The sequence below is a fragment of the Nicotiana sylvestris genome, chromosome 12, assembly GCF_000393655.2.
Source record: "Nicotiana sylvestris chromosome 12, ASM39365v2, whole genome shotgun sequence".
In the NCBI taxonomy this organism is placed as follows: Eukaryota; Viridiplantae; Streptophyta; class Magnoliopsida; order Solanales; family Solanaceae; genus Nicotiana; species Nicotiana sylvestris.
Window position 1 is genome coordinate 27647855 of NC_091068.1, and position 19260 is coordinate 27667114.

At 39.0% G+C, this 19260-nt stretch overlaps 1 pseudogene; it reads left to right on the top strand.

The window, feature by feature from the left end:
* Window positions 1-19260, top strand: part of LOC138882833 (copal-8-ol diphosphate hydratase, chloroplastic-like) — a 94327-nt pseudogene that overhangs the window by 2811 nt on the left and 72256 nt on the right.

The window sequence follows — 19260 nt, forward strand, 5'->3', positions numbered from 1 at the left end:
GTTAAATTGGGCCCATCCGATTCGGGCTTAGCGGTTCCGGACCTGGCCGATTTTTTTACTTTTTAGTGGGAGAAATTCAAAAATAGCCAGATTTTACAAGTGGTCATTCAAAAATAGCCACAGTTTCAAAAGTAATCGAAATTTAGCCACTTTTTATGTAAAGATAAATCTGAACTAAAATATTGTTCAAAATTCAAAAAATACTCCAGCATAATACACTGGAGTTCCAACATAAGTATACTGGAACTCCAACATATTATAATGGAGTTCAAGCATAAGCATACTGGAACTCCAGCATATTATAATGGAGATCCAACATAAGTATATTGGAACTCCATCATAATATACTGGAGTTCCAGTATAATATACCGGTCCAGTATAATATGCTGGAAGTTCATATACTGGTGCATCAAACTCCAGTATATTATGCTGGATCGGTCCCTGTTGCAGCAAAATAGTGGCTATTTTTCAATGATTTTACAATGCTGGCTATTTTTCAATGACCAGTCCGAAAACTAGCTAGCCCATGCTATTTTAACTTTTTTAGTGTATTATGTTTCCTTGTTCAATGTAATTGATATTTAGCTGTTTGCAAACTTTTAAATAATAAAATAAGTATTTTAAGGCGTAACATAAAACTTTTTAAATTTAAAGCTTAAAGTTTTAAATTTGAAAATTGAAATTAAGTGGCTACATAAAATTATTTAACAAGACCAATATGTAAGGATCAAACTTCAAAGGCTTTCATTTCATATTTTTAGTACATAATAATACGTCAAATTAACTTGTCTAATAAACTAACACATTATAACCAAGAGGTTGTGAGTTCGAGTCTCCCCAAGAGCAAGGTGGGAAGTTCTTGGAGGAAAGAATGTCGAGGGTCTATTTGGAAACAGCCTCTCTACCCCAGGGTAGGGGTAAGGTCTGCTTACACACTACCCTCCCCAGACCCCACTAAATGGGATTATATTGGGTTGTTGTTGTTGTTGTTGTAATAAACTAACACATTAAGCTTAAATAAGTCTAACAAATTCAAAATAACACAAATTGTCTCGAATCAACTTAAATACAAATTCTTGGAGGATGCTCAAGACGACCCTTGATATGCCTACTTAAACCAGTTGTGTCCTCCCACTTTCGACGAACATTAAAGACTCGACCACATTTCTTGCACTCTACTTTGCGAACTTCTTCATTTTCTTCTAACACCTCAAAGTGTTTCCAAACATGTGAGCGCACTCTAGAAGCACGGAGGCATGATTTAACTTTAACCTAACAAAAATGGTAACCACACTTCACTTGATAGTTGTAATTTTGTAGTGGAATAATTGATAAAACTTGAAATATTAATTAATTGAGAACTTGAGAGTGATAAGCAATTCAATAATCAAGAGGGAATTGAGAGAGAATTAGAGTAGAAGAAGAGAGTAAATTGTGAGAAAAAATGAAGAAGATTGAGACTATTTATAGTTTTTAAAAGGCTAAAATATAATTTATCAATTATTAGGGTAGATGGGCTATTTTAGTAAAGGGATAGGCCGAAATGGCTAAAAGTGCAAAAAATGACGGTTGTCCAATGATCATTTTTTATTTTGACCGTTGGCAACGACCAAATTTTTTTTTTTAAATTACAACTTAAATCGGGCTAGACCGGGTTGGAACATGGTTAAAATCCTTGAACGGGTTATCGGGCAAGACAGCTTTCGGGGCACCGGTTAGCAAAAATGGCCCGCCCATGTCCGGCACAACCCTCTAACCCTAATCAACCCATTCCACCCCTTAGCGGACCGGGCTTACCCGGGCTGAACCAGGTTGAACCAGATTGTCATTGGGCTGGCCCAACCCGTTTAACACCTCTAATTGTACCAATTGCTTATATGCAGCGTTTTAAAAGGCGGGAGCGTAAGGTGTATCGTATATTACTTGATACGGGATGAGAAGTAAATTTCGAGACATGGAGCATAAACCCTAGGGATCTTTTACTTTTTAATTTATAAATTAATAAATTATTATAATAACATAAAAATATAAAAATTACATTAAAAGTTCGATTTAAAAAAAAAGATATTACTATACTCATAGAAAAAATATATCTAGCATATCTTTATAAGTATAAATAATGCAATAATTTAAATGTTGTTATATGATAAAAACCAACTATAATATCTTAACTTTCAAATAATAATTAAAAATTATAATTTCTTAAGAATATTATTAAACTAAATATTTTACCTCCATAAAAGTAATTAATCAATTAACTTTGTTACTTTTATAATTTAAAGTATTACTCCTTCATGAATAATTATAAAGTTACTTTCAAATAGCAAAATTTATTATAATAAATCTGCGATAATTTTGAGATATATAGAAGCAAAGACATGAAGACCAATTGCTAGTGAAGATAAAAATTTCACAGATCTATTTTGCAGAATACCTAAAGATGCTATCCATACGATTCCGATAACAGTATTGTTTTCATTAGAAGGATTAAGGGACGACTTGGACTGGCAAAGGCTATTGAAGCTTCAAATGAATGATGGTTCATTCTTAACATCCCCTGCTTCCACTGCATTTGTATTCATGGAAACAAATGATAAAAAGTGTTTGGCATATCTTCAAAACGTTGTCCAAAAGTTTAATGAGTGTGAGCACGTGATTTTTGTTTATGCGACAATTACTCCAAAAGAAAATCGAAAAATAAAACAAATGGTTTTGTTGTACAAATTTTTGTGAATTTGCTTGGCATTTTTTTGTAGTTTTTATCTGTGATTGTTTAGTTTTATCAATTGAAAATACAAAAATGTATGTCGCGCATAAAGTTGGGATCTTGTGCTACTATTAGGAATTAATTAAAGTCATATTTAGTTTTGAATGAATAAAAAATCACAAAAATATTTGTCTTGTTAATTTTTTCGTTTTATCATTAAGGTTGATTTTTGTTTAATTAATATATGATATTATGTGTTAATTATTACTAAAAATCAATTGGTGTCTTGTGATATAATTTTGATTTTTTATATTTCTTATAATATTTTTTAGAATTTTGTAAATTCGGATTTTTATGGGAAAGGAAAAGAAATAAGTTGAATTGGATAAAATTGGGATTGTGCCATTTCAAATTGGACCCAAAATTTGGCCCAAAGCATTTGTTTTGCCCGGTCCAGATCAGTTGGCCTCAGGGACGTCCAAACGACGTCGTCTTGATTATGCTTGATCTGGGCCGTTGATCTCAGAATGATCAACGGCCAAGATCACAAACCCTAACCCATCTCAGCCAACCCGACCCAGCACCATCCACGACGCAATCCCCACAGAGACCAAAACGACCCCGTTTCATATAGTTAAAGTGATCCAAACCGTTGATCTCATTAGATCTAACGGCTCGGATTCATTCACTCACCCCGTATATAAGCCTGCCTCTCTCACTCCGCGCCCTAAGCCAGACCCCCCTCCATCGAGTCGTCTCCCTCACTGAACCCAAACCCTTAGAACCCTAGCGCCGCCCCCCATTCCCCCACCCGAAACCCGGCGGCAACGATGCCGGTGACCACCAGGCCAACACCCCTAGTACACCTCGAACCCCTGAACACAGATCCACAAGCTATGGGTCTCGAATCTTTCCCCACCGTCTCGAATCTTCGTTTGAAGATTCGAGCCGGACCCCAACCTGTGCCAAACCCCCCCAAATCCATACCGGGTATCCCCTGACCTCCCTCGTGACCAAACCAAGCTTGGTTTGGTCCAAATCTAACCAAAAAACCCCGAGTCCTAAATCCCTCCTAAGAACCCTAGAAATCCGGAATCTAAGTTTTTTGTCCAATTAAACAAGAAGGTTGGGATCTAATAGACCTTAATCGAAGTGTTCTCAGTTGAGAATACTTCGATTAAAGTCCGTTCAACTCCTAAAAGAGGTTCGAATCAAAATTCGAGACAGGGCAGTCTGATTTTCAATTCTTTAAGGTATTTCTTTTTCTTTTCCTTGTCAGTTCATGTTGCTTGTTATGATTAAATGTTTGTTCATGCGTCCAAATGTTTAGTTGATTTATTTTGTATTTTTTTTGTCGACTATTCTGTCCATCTTGCCCGGACCTTTTATTTGGTTGAGTTTTTCTCTATTAACTGATTGAGTGTATGTGTGTAAACTATATAATCGATTGAAAATAAATTTGGTCGATTAATTAGTTTCGGGGTTAACTTTGTTTTGACAGTACAAGTTGCACCCCCTGTTATTACTGTTTCGATTCTGATTCATTGGGTATTGATTGAATGTGTTGTAATTCGCGTAGTCGATTCGATATATGTCGTCAATTGGTTTCAGTTTGGAATGGAAATTAATCTGACTTGTGCTGTTTAGTTCTCACTATGGCATTGTTTGAATCCAACTACGAATTGAGTATAGCTGTTTATAATTTGTTCAGTTTGAATCAGAAATAATTTAAGGATTGGTTTATAGCTGCAGTCTAGTATAGATTTCAGAATTTAGTTTGATTTAGTGGTATGTTTACTCACTTTTGACCTTGGGCAGCATGTGTTTTATCAGTTGTTAATGAATTAGAGTAGAATGGACAGCATGTGCTGTCAGGGCATATTCATGCTGCCCATACTTGTTAATTTAATAAGGGACATGCCACTTTAGCAATAAAAAGGGGGCTGTCAGGGGAATCTCATGGGGGGTTACCTTTCTTTAATTTGTGAGTTGGAAAGACAGAAAAAAGAACATGGGAGGAGTTCAGTTAGGAAGGGGACACGAACAGGCTGGAATTAGGTGGGATTCCTGGCTATAAAAAACAGAAAGTTTCCATTGATAAGGGCAGACAAAAAGAACAAAAAGAAAGAAAGAGGACACCCAAAACCTCCCTAAAAATCTATCTCTCTTTAGTTTTCAGCAACATAAAGAATCAGAAAAAAAGGAGATAGAATAGAGACATCATATGAGACTTGAAAGAGTTTTTTTAAAAGAGTTGACATCCAAAACAACAGAGAGACTCTTCCATTGAATATTTCTGTTCAGTTTCGAGTTTAGTAGTTGAAGTTGACATTCCAGTTTGATTTCAATTTGCTGGAACTTCTTCTGAGATCTATTGGTCCAGTTTTGGTTTAATTCAAAGTTCAGTTGAGTCTTTTTGGGTGTTGATTTTTGTTGTTGGGTTTACAAATCATTTCAGGCTTCGTTGGAGTGTTGTTTCTGGTTTGGAATTGGTATTGCTGTTGGTTTGAACCTGCTGCTGTTGCTGCGGCCATTTTTTGCTGCTGCCATTCTTTTGCTGCTGCTGATTTTTCTACTTTCTTCTTCTTGTTGTGTTTCAATATCCAGGTACACACTCAAATTTCACACTGATGTAGCAGTAACAATGAATATGAAATGATAGAAGCGAAGAATTTTTAATCGCTTGGTTTTGTAACTATAAGTCTTGTAAAGTGTTAGTAGATTGTATGATTCTTTAAGGTTATAAGTCAACAGAAAATGCATTAGGTAGTTTGTACTTAATTGAAACTTAGTTTGTTTAATACTGTGATATATAGTCTGTTTAGTAGTATACATGATATAGCCATGTAATTCGTGGAATGTACAAGTAGTTAGTATATTGATAATTAGACTTCATCTCCAGTTATGTTTTGTACATATAGGGCGGGTGGCTTTTAACCTTACCAAATGCAACGTAGCTTTAATTTTTTTTTGAGTTCTAACTTTATCGGACTCCGTTAGGCAGTTTATAGGACAAAGTTTGAATCCCATTAGTAGCATCTTCTAGTAATTAATTCCATTAACCCCATTTAAATGAGTTAGTTTAAATTCAACTTGAAGAATGTTTAGCGTGAATTTAACATTTTTATTAATCTTGTATGCAATTTTCTTTATCAAATTAAAAGCATGTTCGCTCATGGAATAAGGCACGGAACAATTCCCCGCATCGTAAATAATTAATCCGATAATTAATTAGAATCCAGAGCTGGCCAAGCATGTAATTTAATTAGCATGTATTTTCTTTCTTCCATTTTTTGAGACAAACATAATTGAAAAATGTAGTCGCTGTAGGTTTATCCTTTCAAAAAATGAGACGAGCCTCGCCAAAAATAAAAAATGCAAATTGCGGGGCCCTCAATAATTGGTCAAAAAATAAAAATACTTAGAATTTGGGATGGACTGTTTAGTGAATTTCACTGCCTTCCCCAAAGATAATTACGCGTTAGACTCTTTAGGCGCGATTTTAATTTAAAATACCTTCTTAAATTCGGGTGTGCATTTATGTGACCCAAATTCAAATCTCAGCGGAGTCGGAATGTATTAATAACCACGGGTGCATTGATTGCGACGTGGTTCGAGATGCATTTTCACGACGTTGCAATTCTATAAAAAAAATGATAATAAAAGCGGTTTAAACTTAATAAAAGCACATAAGTCATAACATGTATTTAAATCAGATATTTAGCCATTATTACAATTTAAGCGACCGTGCTAGAACCACGGAATTCGGGGTTGCCTAACACCTTCCCTCGGGTCAACATAATTCCTTACTTAGAATTTCTGGTTCGCAGACTTCATTTGGAAAGTCGAAAATTTCCTCGATTTGGGATTCAAGATAAACCGGTGACTTGGGACACCAAAACCCAAACCTTTCCCAAGTGGCGACTCTGAATTAAATAAATAATCTCATTTCGAACATTGTCACTTAAATTGGAAAAACTCCCTCGCACATTTATCCTTTGGGGTAGGCGCGCAAAAAGGAGGTGTGACAGCTCTGGCGACTCTACTGGGGAACAATAACCCAGAACCACTAGTTCATGGTTAGAAATTCTCGCTTAGATAAATTGTTTTATTTGGTTTTATCTCATTTTGTTACATGATCTGTGCATAATGTGCTAACTAACTACTTTTACCGCTTTGATATTTTGTGAATTGTATACCGAAACCCATATCCTCTTTGAGTCTTCTAAATCATGAAGAAGGGTGCACTTCGTGTGACTTCTTTTCTGTTTAGAGTCAATCCAAATTTAGAACGAGGTTCGGACAAGTTTCTAAGCCGGTGAAGCTTCTGTATTCCCAGTACGCTGCCCCCCCTCGGCTCGAGTTGTCTGCTCGGGTAAGCCAGGTCTAGAACAAACACCTAGGTTCTGAACCTAGAATAACTAAACCTCATGCCGGATCCCTAGTAGGAACACTTATTTGCATCATGTTGCATTTGACATAGGGGACTCAACACAGGGGTTGGGTCCGTCTAGGACAGGCAACCTAAAATGAAAAGACCATCCTGCTACATCCCGTTTGTTTTGCGCATTTATTTGCTTCAGATCTGCATGCTGATCGGTTTCTAAAAAAAATTCAAAAAAATTCAAAAACAAAAAATAGCAGCGTAGGGAAATAATTACTTATTTTGGAAAAATAAAACCAATGTCCAGGTAGTGTCGAAACCTCGCCGAAATTTTCTTAAAAAAAAAAGAAATGAAAACAAAATTCGTCTTTTAGTTTGATTTATTAAAAAAAAACATTTTTAATCACTTCCAAAATCCAAAAAAAAGAAGTATTTGTTTTTAAAAATAAAAAAAAACAAAATTCAAAAAAATATTTTTTCTTTTTGTAGTACCTCTTTCATTAAATTCAGACTAATAATCCAAATACTTCCTTAAAATATTTTTCGAAATTTCAAAAAAAAAAAAAAAGTTCAAACAAAAAATATTTCTTTAGTCTTCATCTCTTTTCAAAAAATAAAAAACAAAAATATAAAAATCCAGAAAAAATATTTTCTCCTTTTCCTTAAAAGATTGTATTCAAAAAGGGGTTTAGTTTATTTTCCTATTCCTGATCGGCCCGAACTACGCCGGTTTGATTCTCGTAGGGCGTGAGATACGTAGGCAACCTTCATCAGGTCCAACCTCCCCTTTTTCAAAAAAAGCCAAAATGTTAGAATTTTAATTTCGTCATAAATGAGTCGGGTGATGCCGTTTTGTCAAGAATAGCCGAATGTTCCCGAAAGAGACGCCGGAAGACTGACTTTGCATAAACAGCCATTTTGGTCATTTTTATTTTTGTGACCAAATTGCCCAATGGCCTTAGGATCCTCATCCCCGAGGCTCGCGAGGCCATGTTCCCAATGTCAGGTCACCATTCTAAAAAAAATATAAAAAAAGTCATAAATAAATTAAGTGATTGTTTTTGTCAAACATAGCCAAATGTTCCCGAAAGGGACGGCGGAAGGCTGACTTTACATAAACGGCCACTTTCGATTCATCTTTTAGAGTTTTGATCAGGTTGACCCTCACGGCCTTAAAATCTTCATCCCCGAAGTGTTGAAAGGCCGTATTCAAAAATCAGATCTTTTTTTTTTAAAAATATAGTCAGATCATTTTTGAGTCAAATCATTTTTGCTTAAATCACCTTAATAAAATGTGCAGGATGCGCGCAATGCAAAACGAACACTTGTTTCTTTATTTCACTTGTTTGTTTTGAACTACGCAATGATCTGATTCACGCGACATCGTGATACGTAGGCAATCCTCATCGGATCCGGTCACATTTTAACTGCAAATAATGAAAATAATAATAATAAAAAATATATAAAAAAACACAAAAATGTATGATAAATAAAGGGAAGCCTAAAGAGAAGCCGGAATGACGCATGTCATCGTTGCAAACATGTAGAAATTCACTTAACTGTATAGGTGCATCACGCCCCAACGTGAGATTACATGTCTGTTATTTGTTTCAAACTAATCGTTTGCTTGCGGCTAAGTCCAGGTTTTTAGAAAAGGTGGTTTGGTTTGGTGGAGGTCTGGCCTCACATTCGTACTTCACGAGGTCGAAAGGAAGTGTTCAATTGCCCGTCGTTAAGTCGAGAGGGAGTTTTCACACTTACTTCACGAGATCAAAGGGAAGTATAGAGATGTCTTCAGAAATTCCTTTGCCGACAATTCCTGCCTCCGAGGAGAGTTCAATCTCGGCCATCCCAACTCCCGAGTCAGCAACTGCTGAGGAAAATAGAATCTTGCGGCTCCGTATGTTGGAAATGTTGGACTACTGGAACAACGGAAAAGAGTCGCCAAGTGTAATCCCTGGATTCCCCGAGTTGTTCTCTAGGACAAGTGGGACTTCCAACGTCCCCATAAGTTATCCAACTACCCTGTTCGGGTACCCGGCCATTTCAGCCCACTCTGCTAGATCACCCTCTGATTCTTATTCCCGGATGTCAACGACAGATGTAGCTACAAACACATTCACCGTACTGCCCTGTCCAATCATGGCACAACCCGCTACACACAGGCCTAATTCTGACTCGTCCTCATTCACATTTCAAGCACCATCCTTCTCACTGGAACCAACTCGGTTTACCACCAGCACTTACCCTCAACCACCCCAATTTGAGTTCGTGGCGGGACAAGAAAAGACCACCAAAACTCACGAGTGAGAAGAGATTGTGAAGAAGATGAGGAGTATGGAACAAAGTCTCAAAAGCATACAAGGCTTGAGCGGACAGAAAAGTGTATCCTATGCCGATTTATGCATGTTCCCTCATGTGCACCTACCATTGGGATTCAAAACCCCAAAATTCGAGAAGTACGATGGGCATGGTGACCCTATTGCTCATCTCAAAAGATATTGCAATCAACAGCGAGGAGCCGGTGGAAAGGAAGAACTACTCATGGCCTATTTTGGAGAAAGTCTGGTTGGCATCGCATCTGAGTGGTACATGGACCAGGATATGTCTCGCTGGTACGTTTGGGATGATCTTGCTAGAGATTTCGTCAGGCAGTTCCAGTACAACATTGATATTGCTCCAGATAGGAACTCTCTGACAAATCTAAAGAAGAAACCCTCAGAAAATTTCAGAGAGTATGCAATTAAGTGGCGCGAACAAGCCTCAAGAGTGAAACCTCCAATGGATGAGATAGAAATGGTCACTGTCTTCCTGCAAGCCCAAGAGCCCGATTACTTTCAGAATATGATGTCGGCCATGGGAAAACCTTTTGCAGAGGCCATCAAAATTGGTAACATGGTAGAACACGGTTTGAAAACGAGTCAGGCAGCTATCAGAGAAACCTCCCAAGCCATCCAAGGCGGGTCTGGAGGAATGGCAAAGAATAGGACAAGAGAAGAAACAACCATGGCAACATCAGGGGGAAGAAGATACCGGGCCCCTAGACCTGTGTTCTCTGAAATAACCCCTCAACACTACTATCCTCATTCAGATATGGTCTATGCTCCACCACTTTATGCGGTTATGAATGTTCAACATTTCAGCCGACCGCAACCACAGGCTAACAGAAATCAACCTCCATTCCAAAGAAACCAGCCTCCTCACCAAAACCACTATAATCCTCGACCTTCCCAGAATAACTTCCATCCTCGGGAACCACCCAGGAGACCCAACTATACACCAATCGGTGAACCCTACTCCACCCTGTTCCCTAAGCTTGTCCAGATGAATTTGCTGCAGCCCATACCCCCAAACAGGCAAAACCCGGAATCACCATCATATCAGCGGGGTGTCAGGTGTGCATACCATTCAGGGGTAGAAGGGCACGATACAAACAACTGTTGGACATTGAAACAAACAGTAGAGAACTTGTTAGAGCAAGGGAAAATTGTGTTGAAAGATGAGGATATCCCAAATGTGACCAATAATCCGCTGCCCGCTCACAACAACGAGCCGATAATCGGGATGATTTGTGAAGACAAAGAATTTGATCCGGCGTTTAAGGCCATAATTGCTATTTCTAATGCAGAAAGGAAGCCCAAGGCAACCCCGAAGCAAGAGAAAGGCAAAGTCACCGAGACTGAACCGGCAAAGAAAATTGATGTATCCAAGCAGGCCTATATGGTATGGGGGACGATCAAACCACCTCGGCTGAATGAGCCAGTGGTTATTGGACGCATACCAGAGAAGCCAAAGTACGGTAAAGAGAAAGATGATGAGGTGTTCACGGCTGAAGAGAGTGAGGGAATACGCGAGGCAATGAGGAAAATGCTATGCGAAACGCACATGGTCCAGCCAGGAGAGGGCACTAGCACCGCTGAGGTATCATACATGGGACCAAGCGCCAACACTGGAAGTCTACGCCATTCCTGATCGGGCGGGAGTCTTAGTAGACCTGTCCTGCCACTTTTTCTGCATCACGAGCTATCCCAGGGTGTAACTCAGATGTTTTCTTTAAGTTTCCTGTTTTAATTTCCTGAATGTCAACCCTGTTATCTTCCCAATTCCAAGAAATGAAATCATATTTCATCGTTCACTTTCTTTATTTTTCAGAGTTTTGCTATGTTTTCTTTTAGCTCTCTTCAATTCTAATAATGCAGCTTTAAATAACATGACATGCTTGCGGACTTCGTGCCTAGATCCCAAGAACTCTGTCAGACTTCGAAGTGATGAATCAAAAATTGAAACATAGAGAAGTTAAGAAAATTAAGAGAAAAAAATAGGAACAACTAAAGAAAATTGGCTTAGGGTTTGGGAAATGTCCGTCACTGAAGCAGAATTTGAGGACAGTGAGTGGGTCTAGACTCATATGGAATGTTGACCTTATTTGAAACGGATGACTGCAGTTTGTCACGGGCAATTGTACCAACAAAGAATGGCCCGCGCCTATAAATTTTGAAGTAGGGCAACTGGTGTCGAAGCGTATTCTTCCTCATCACTTGGAAGCAAAAGGAAAGTTTGCTCCTAATCGGAAGGCTCCATACATCATTGGAAAATATTGCCAAGAGGGGCATTGTATCTGGGTAACATCGAAAGAAATGACCCCGACACAGCTATGAATGCAGATGCAGTACTATGTCTAATTCGCTCCGGCGATGTCTTTGCACAGTTGAGATGACGAAGGCTTTTATTCCCGCTATCCAAACACCATCGATCCTTCGGAAACCCTTTTGAGCCAATTATCTTTCTTTGATTACCCTCTTTAGAACCCGGAAGTACAAAAAGGAAAAGAAAAGAAAGAAAAGAAAAAGAAAAAAATGAAATGGAAACAAAAACAAAACAAAAATTATTGCCTGAACTACGTTTGACTTGATTCCGAAAGGATACGTAGGCAGCCTCTCTCTGAGGTTCAGTCACACCAAAAGAAAAATCCCAATTCCTCCAAAGATTGAAACTGGAGCAGATGATATAATGGTTGGGCCATGAGACCGCCGAAAAGGTTCCAAAGTTATAGTTCCGCCCAAAATCATTTTACCCCAAAGACATCGTCCAAGTCCTTCTGATCAATTAGCAAAGACAGGAAAGAGGAAAACGTCATTGTTGGAATCTGATACAAGTCAAATTGAGAGAAATAAAATGAGAGAGTCTTATCGGTGAAAACCTTCAGGCACCACGAGGCGACGAGAGTAGAGAAATCAAAAATGAGAGAGTCCGTTTGGTAAAAACTCTTAAAGAGCACTATCGGGCGGCGGTAAGAAGAGAAATGAGAGAGGTCGATTAGCGAAAACCCGCAAAGGGCGTTGTCGGCCGAAAAGAGGATACTTCATCACTAAAAGTCCTGGCAAGGTTCTCTGGTTTGGAAACACGGATCAATAGGTTCATGAGAAACTGGAGTTTGGGCGGGTCGGGCATCCAGTCCAAGAAGCATGTCATGTCAATTTAAAGTCAGCATGTTGCCTCAGATAAGTCTTTCTTGTCCCGAAAGGGACACTTCTCTTTTCAAATTCGTTTTCTCCGCTCTTTGTTTTACCTTTCTTTGAATCCCTTTAGTTTTAATCCTAAATTCCAAAATGTGCTGGAAAGAAAAGTTGGCAGGACCGGTTTCACAGAACTCCGTTTAGTAAGAAGTGAAGAAAATACCCCGCTTCAGTGATACGTCAGTCCAATCCCGACTGATCATGATGTTGACTTCTTTCGAAGTAAAGACACTCAAAAAAAAAAAATCCGACAAATCCCCACAGAGTCTCCCCTTGTAAAAATCCCCAAAGAGTCTGCCCCAGCAAATCCCCAACAAGTTTTCCTTATAAAAATCCCCAACGAGTCTACCCCAATAAAAATCCCCACTGAGTCTGCCTCGGTAAAAATCCCCAAGCAGAATGAAATGATAGAACCAAAGCCTTACACGGGCGAATCATCACAAAATCTAGAAATGCGAGTCTGATCAGTTTAAAAAGGGTTCGCCTGTGAATCCAATCAATGACGGAGTTTTCTCAACAGGAATGAAGTCGGGACCAAGCAATTGGAACGATCAAGGCCACCAACCAACCACCGTTTCAAACTGACAATTTTCCTTTGTTTGGAAAATTGAAACAGGTACGATCCAAAGCAACCGTGCAAAAAGCAGGTGCTGCCCAAAAGGAAAAGAAATGCACAAGTACAAGAAACAACTTTGCAGCAGAAAAACGACCAAAAAGGAAGTTTCCCTAGAATTCTTTCATTCATTTTGATAAATAAAAGGAAATATAAAAGGAAAACCAAAGAAAAGAAAGAAGACAAGAAATAAAAATGAAAATCTCAAAAGAAAAACAAATCATGGTAGCATAGGACCTCATTCCTCAACTATCCCGGTATAAACCGCGAATCTCCCTGGCATAACCCAAGGAGCTTTTTCTATCCAACTATCCCGGTATAAACCGCGGATCTCCCTGGCATAACCCAAGGAGCTTTTTCTATCCATGTCCCGGCTAAAAACCGAGGATCTCCCGGCCAAAACAACCGCGGAGTTTTTTCTCTCAAAATTCCGGCCAAAAACCGTGGACTTTACCGGCATAACCCGTGGACCTTTTTCGGCATAACCCGATGTTTGTTCCCGGCATAACCCGTGGACCTTTTCCGGTATAACCCGATGATCTCCCCGGCATAACTCGATGATTTCTCGGCAGGACCCATGGACCTCCCTGGCATAACCCAGGGCCCCTTTTTCTTTCCTCCCCGGCATAACCTGAAGACCTCTTTTCTTCACGGCATAACCCGTGAACCTCCCTGGCATAACTTAGGAGCCCTTTCTCCTTTTCTCCCGGAATAACCCGGTCAGTTTTCCGGCATAACCTGGCAATCCTCCCAATTTAGGGCTCCAATCCCTAGGTTGAGCGATTTCCCTTTTTTTTTAGCCAACATTAAGGCTCCAATCCCTGAGTTCAGCATTGTCTTTTTAGCCGACATTAGGGCTCCAATCCCTGAGTTGAGCTATTTTCCTTTTAGCCAACATTAAGGTTCCAATCCCTGAGTTGAGCGTTTTCTTTTAACCGACATTAGTGCTCCAATCCCTGAGTTGAGTGTTTTTCCTTTAGCTAGCATTAGGGCTCAAATCCCTGAGTTGAGCATTTTTCTTTTAGCTGACATTAGGGCTCCAATCCCCGAGTTGAGCGTTTTTCCTTTAGCCAGCATTAGGGCTCCAATCCCTGAGTTGAGCATTTTTCCTTTAAGCCAGCATTAGGGCTCGAATCCCTGAGTTGAGTAACTTTCCTTTAGCCAACATTAGGGCTCCAATCCCTGAGTTGAGCATTTTTCTTTTAGCCGACATTAGGGCTCCAATCCCTGAGTTGAGCATTTTCCTTTAGGCAGCATTAGGGCTCCAATCCCTGAGTTGAGCATTTTTCCTTTTAGCCGACATTAGAGATCCAATCCCTGAGTTGAGCATTTTTCCTTTAGACAGCATTAGGGCTCCAATCCCTGAGTTGAACGTTTTTCCTTTAGCCGACATTAGGGCTCCAATCCCTGAGTTGAGCGTTTTTCCTTTAGCCGACATTAGGGATCCAATCCCTGAGTTGAGCAATTTACTTTTAGCCGACATTAGGGCTCCAATCCCCGAGTCGAGCATTTTTCCTTTAGCCAGTGAGTTGAGCAGTTCGCTTTTAACCGACATTAGGGCTCCAATCCCTGAGTTAAGCGTTTTTCCTTTAGCCAGCATTAGGGCTCCAATCCCTGAGTTGAGCAATTTTTCTTTAAGCCAGCATTAGGGCTCCAATCCCTGAGTTGCGCATTTTTACCTTTTGCGACATTAGGGCTCCAATCCCTGAGTTGCGCTTTGTAGACTAGAGTTTTCCAATCCTCTCATCAATTCTGTAAATTTTTATGGCAATTAACTCACGAAAGTTTCCTAGTGAAACTGGGGCAGAAAATTTTGTTCGTTCGTGTTTTGTTGTTTCAGCAGGTCTGACCTCAAGGCGCATGGATCGAGATGACCTACGGGATGAGTCTCAATCCAGAATAAAGAAAAGAAGAAAAGAACAAAAAGAAGATGTTCCCAAATATTGGAACAAACAAAGGGCAGGTCGCTCAAAATTTGATCAAATTCCCGAGCTCCGCCAACCCCGTTTCACTCAATACTGCAGAAATAAACAAGCGCCTACAACTTGCGAGCATCAAGATTCGGATCAAAGTCTACAAGCAGAATCAGCTAAGACCCAAGATCAAGTTGCAAAAGAGTTATAGATAGGAATCTTGTAACTAGCGGTTGACAGGCATAAGTAGTTAGTTCAGTTTCAATTTCCTTTGGTTGTAATAAGGAGGTCAGTAAATTAGTGGCGGCAACAGCAGCAGCAGTAACAGCAAGCATTGCAATCCCATGGCAGTCCCAGCTACCAAAGTTTCCCGAACTACATTGACCTGATTCCTGTTTAGCCCAGGATATGTAGGAAATTTTTGAAGCAAAGGTTCGGTCAAATCTTTCAAAAATGTGCTTCACACGGAGTAGTCCAATGGGCAAAAATCGCTCATATCCACTCACTTTATCTTTGCACAAAAACCTCGCATGTTTTCCGGCAAAGAGGGGCAGCTGTGAGCACGTGATTTTTGTTTACGCGACAATTACTCCAAAAGAAAATCGAAAAATAAAACAAATGGTTTTTTGTACAAATTTTTGTGAATTTGCTTGGCATTTTTTTGTAGTTTTTATCTGTGATTGTTTAGTTTTATCAATTGAAAATATAAAAATGTATGTCGCGCATAAAGTTGGGATCTTGTGCTACTATTAGGAATTAATTAAAGTCATATTTGGTTTTGAATGAATAAAAAATCACAAAAATATTTGACTTGTTAATTTTTTAGTTTTATCGTTTAAAGGTTGATTTTTGTTTAATTAATATATGATATTATGTGTTAATTATTACTAAAAATCAATTGGTGTCTTGTGATATAATTTTAATTTTTTATATTTCTTATAATATTTTTTAGAATTTTGTAAATTTGGATTTTTATGGGAAAGGAAAAGAAATAAGTTGAATTGGATAAAATTGGGATTGGGCCATTTCAAATTGGACCCAAAATTGGGCCCAAAGCATTTGTTTTGCCCGGTCCAGATCAGTCGGCCTCAGGGACGTCCAAACGACGTCGTCTTGATTATGCTTGATCTGGGCCGTTGACCTCAGAATGATCAACGGCCAAGATCACAAACCCTAACCCTTCTCAGCCAACCCGACCCAGCACCATCCACGACGTAATCCCCACAGAGACCAAAACGACCCCATTTCATATAGTTAAAGTGATCCAAACCGTTGATCTCATTAGATCTAACGGCTCAGATTCATTCACTCACCCCATATATAAGCCTGCCCCTCTCACCCCGCGCCCTAAGCCAGACCCCCCCTCCCTCGAGTCGTCTCCCTCACTGAACCCAAACCCTTAGAACCCTAGCGCCGCCCCCCATTCCCCCACCTGAAACCCGGTGGCAACGATGCCGGTGACCACCAGGCCAACACCCCTAGTACACCTCGAGCCCCTGAACACGGATCCACAAGCCATGGGTCTCGAATCTTCCCCCACCATCTCGAATCTTCGTTTGAAGATTCGAGCCGGACCCCAACCTGTGCCAAACCCCCCCCCCCAAATCTAGGTACCCCCCTGACCTCCCTCGTGACCAAACCAAGCTTGGTTTGGTCCGAATCTAACCAGAAAACCCCGAGTCCCAAATCCCTCCTAAGAACCCTAGAAATCCGGAATCTGAGTTTTTTGTCCAATTAAACAAGAAGGTTGGGATCTAATAGACCTTAATCAAAGTGTTCTCAGTTGAGAATACTTAGATTAAAGTCCGTTCAACCCCTAACAGAGGTTCGATTCAAAATCCGAGACAGGGCAGTCTGATTTTCAATTCTTTAAGGTATTTCTTTTTCTTTTCCTTGTCAGTTCATGTTGCTTGTTATGATTATCTGTTTGTTCATGCGTCCAAATATTTAGTTGATTTATTTTGTATTTTTTGTGTCGACTATTATGTCCATATTGCCCGGGCCTTTTATTTGGTCGAGTTTTTCTTTATTAACTGATTGAGTGTATGTGTGTAAACTATATAATCGATTGAAAATAAATTTGGTCGATTAATTAGTTTCGGGGTTAACTTTGTTTTGACAGTACAAGTCGCACCCCCTGTTAATACTGTTTCGATTCTGATTCATTAGGTATTGATTGAATGTGTTGTAATTCGCGTAGTCAATTCGATATATATCGTCAATTGGTTTCAGTTTGGAATGGAAATTAATCTGACTTGTGCTGTTTAGTTCTCACTATGGCATTGTTTGAATCCAACTACGAAGTGAGTATAGCTGTTTATAGTTTGTTCAGTTTGAATCAGAAATCAATTAAGGATTGGTTTATAGCTGCAGTCTAGTATAGATTTCAGAATTTAGTTTGATTTGGTGGCATGTTTACTCACTTTTGACCTTAGGCAGCATGTGTTTTGTCAGTTGTTAATGAAATAAAGTAGAATGGACAGCATGTGCTGTTAGGGCATATTCATGCTGCCTATACTTGTTAATTTAATAAGGGACAGGCCACTTTAGCAATAAAAAGGGGGCTGTCAGGGGAATCTCATGGGGGGGGGGTTACCTTTCTTTAATTTGTGAGTTGGAAGGACAGAGAAGAGAACATGGGAGGAGTTCAGTTGGGAAGGGAACACGAACAGGCTGGAAATAGGTGGGATTCCTGGCTATAAAAAACAGAAAGTTTCCATTGATAAGGGTAGACAAAAAGATCAAAAAGAAAGAAAGAGGACACCCCTGAAAACAGAGAGTTTCAGCCATCAAAAACCTCCGTAAAAATCTATCTCCCTTTAGTTTTCAGCAACATAAAGAATCAGAAAAAAAGGAGATAAAATAGAGGTATCATATGAGACTTAAAAGAGTTTTTTTAAAAGAGTTGACATCCAAAACAACAGAGAGACTCTTCCATTGAATTTTTCTGTTCAGCTTCGAGTTTAGTAGTTGAAGTTGACATTCCAGTTTGATTTCAATTTGCTGGAACTTCTTCTGAGATCTATTGGTCCAGTTTTGGTTTAATTCAAAGTTCAGTTGAGTCTTTTTGGGTGTTGATTTTTGTTGTTGGGTTTACAAATCATTTCAGGCTTCGTTGGAGTGTTGTTTCTGGTTTGGAATTGGTATTGTTGTTGGTTTGAACCTGCTGCTATTGCTGCGGCCATTTTTTGTTGCTGCCATTCTTTTGCTGCTGCTGATTTTTCTACTTTCTTCTTCTTGTTGTGTTTCAATATCCAGGTACACACTCGAATTTCACACTGATGTAGCAGTAACAATGAATATGAAATGAAAGAAGCGAAGAATTTTTAGTCGCTTGGTTTTGTAACTATAAGTCTTGTAAAGTGTTAGTAGATTGTATGATTCTTTAAGGTTATAAGTCAACGGAAAATGCATTAGGTAGTTTGTACTTAATTGAAACTTAGTTTGTTTAATACTGTGATATATAGTCTGTTTAGTAGCATACATGATATAGCCATGTAATTCGTGGAATGTACAAGTAGTTAGTATATTGATAATTAGACTTCATCTCCAGTCATGTTTTGTACATATAGGGCGGGTGGCTTTTAACCTTGCCAAATGCAACGTAGCTTTAATTTTTTTTTTGAGGTCTAACTTTATCGGACTCCGTTAGGCAGTTTATAGGACAAGGTTTGAATCCCATTAGTAGCATCTTCTAGTAATTAATTCCATTCACCCCGTTTAAATGAGTTAGTTTAAATTCAACTTGAAGAATGTTTAGCATGAATTTAGTATTTTTATTAATCTTGTATGCAATTTTCTTTATCAAATTAAAAGCATGTTCGCTCATGGAATAAGACACGAAACAATTCCCCGCATCGTAAATAATTAATCCGATAATTAATAAGAATCCGGAGCTGGCCAAGCATGTAATTTAATTAGCATGTATTTTCTTTCTTCCATCTTTAGTGACAAACATAATAGAAAAATGTAGTCGCTGTAGGTTTATCCTTTCAAAAAATAAGACGAGCCTCGCAAAAAAAAAATGCAAATTGCGGGGCCCTCAATAATTGGTCAAAAAATAAAAATACTTAGAATTTGGGATGGACTGTTTAGTGAATTTTACTGCCTTCCCCAAAGATAATTAC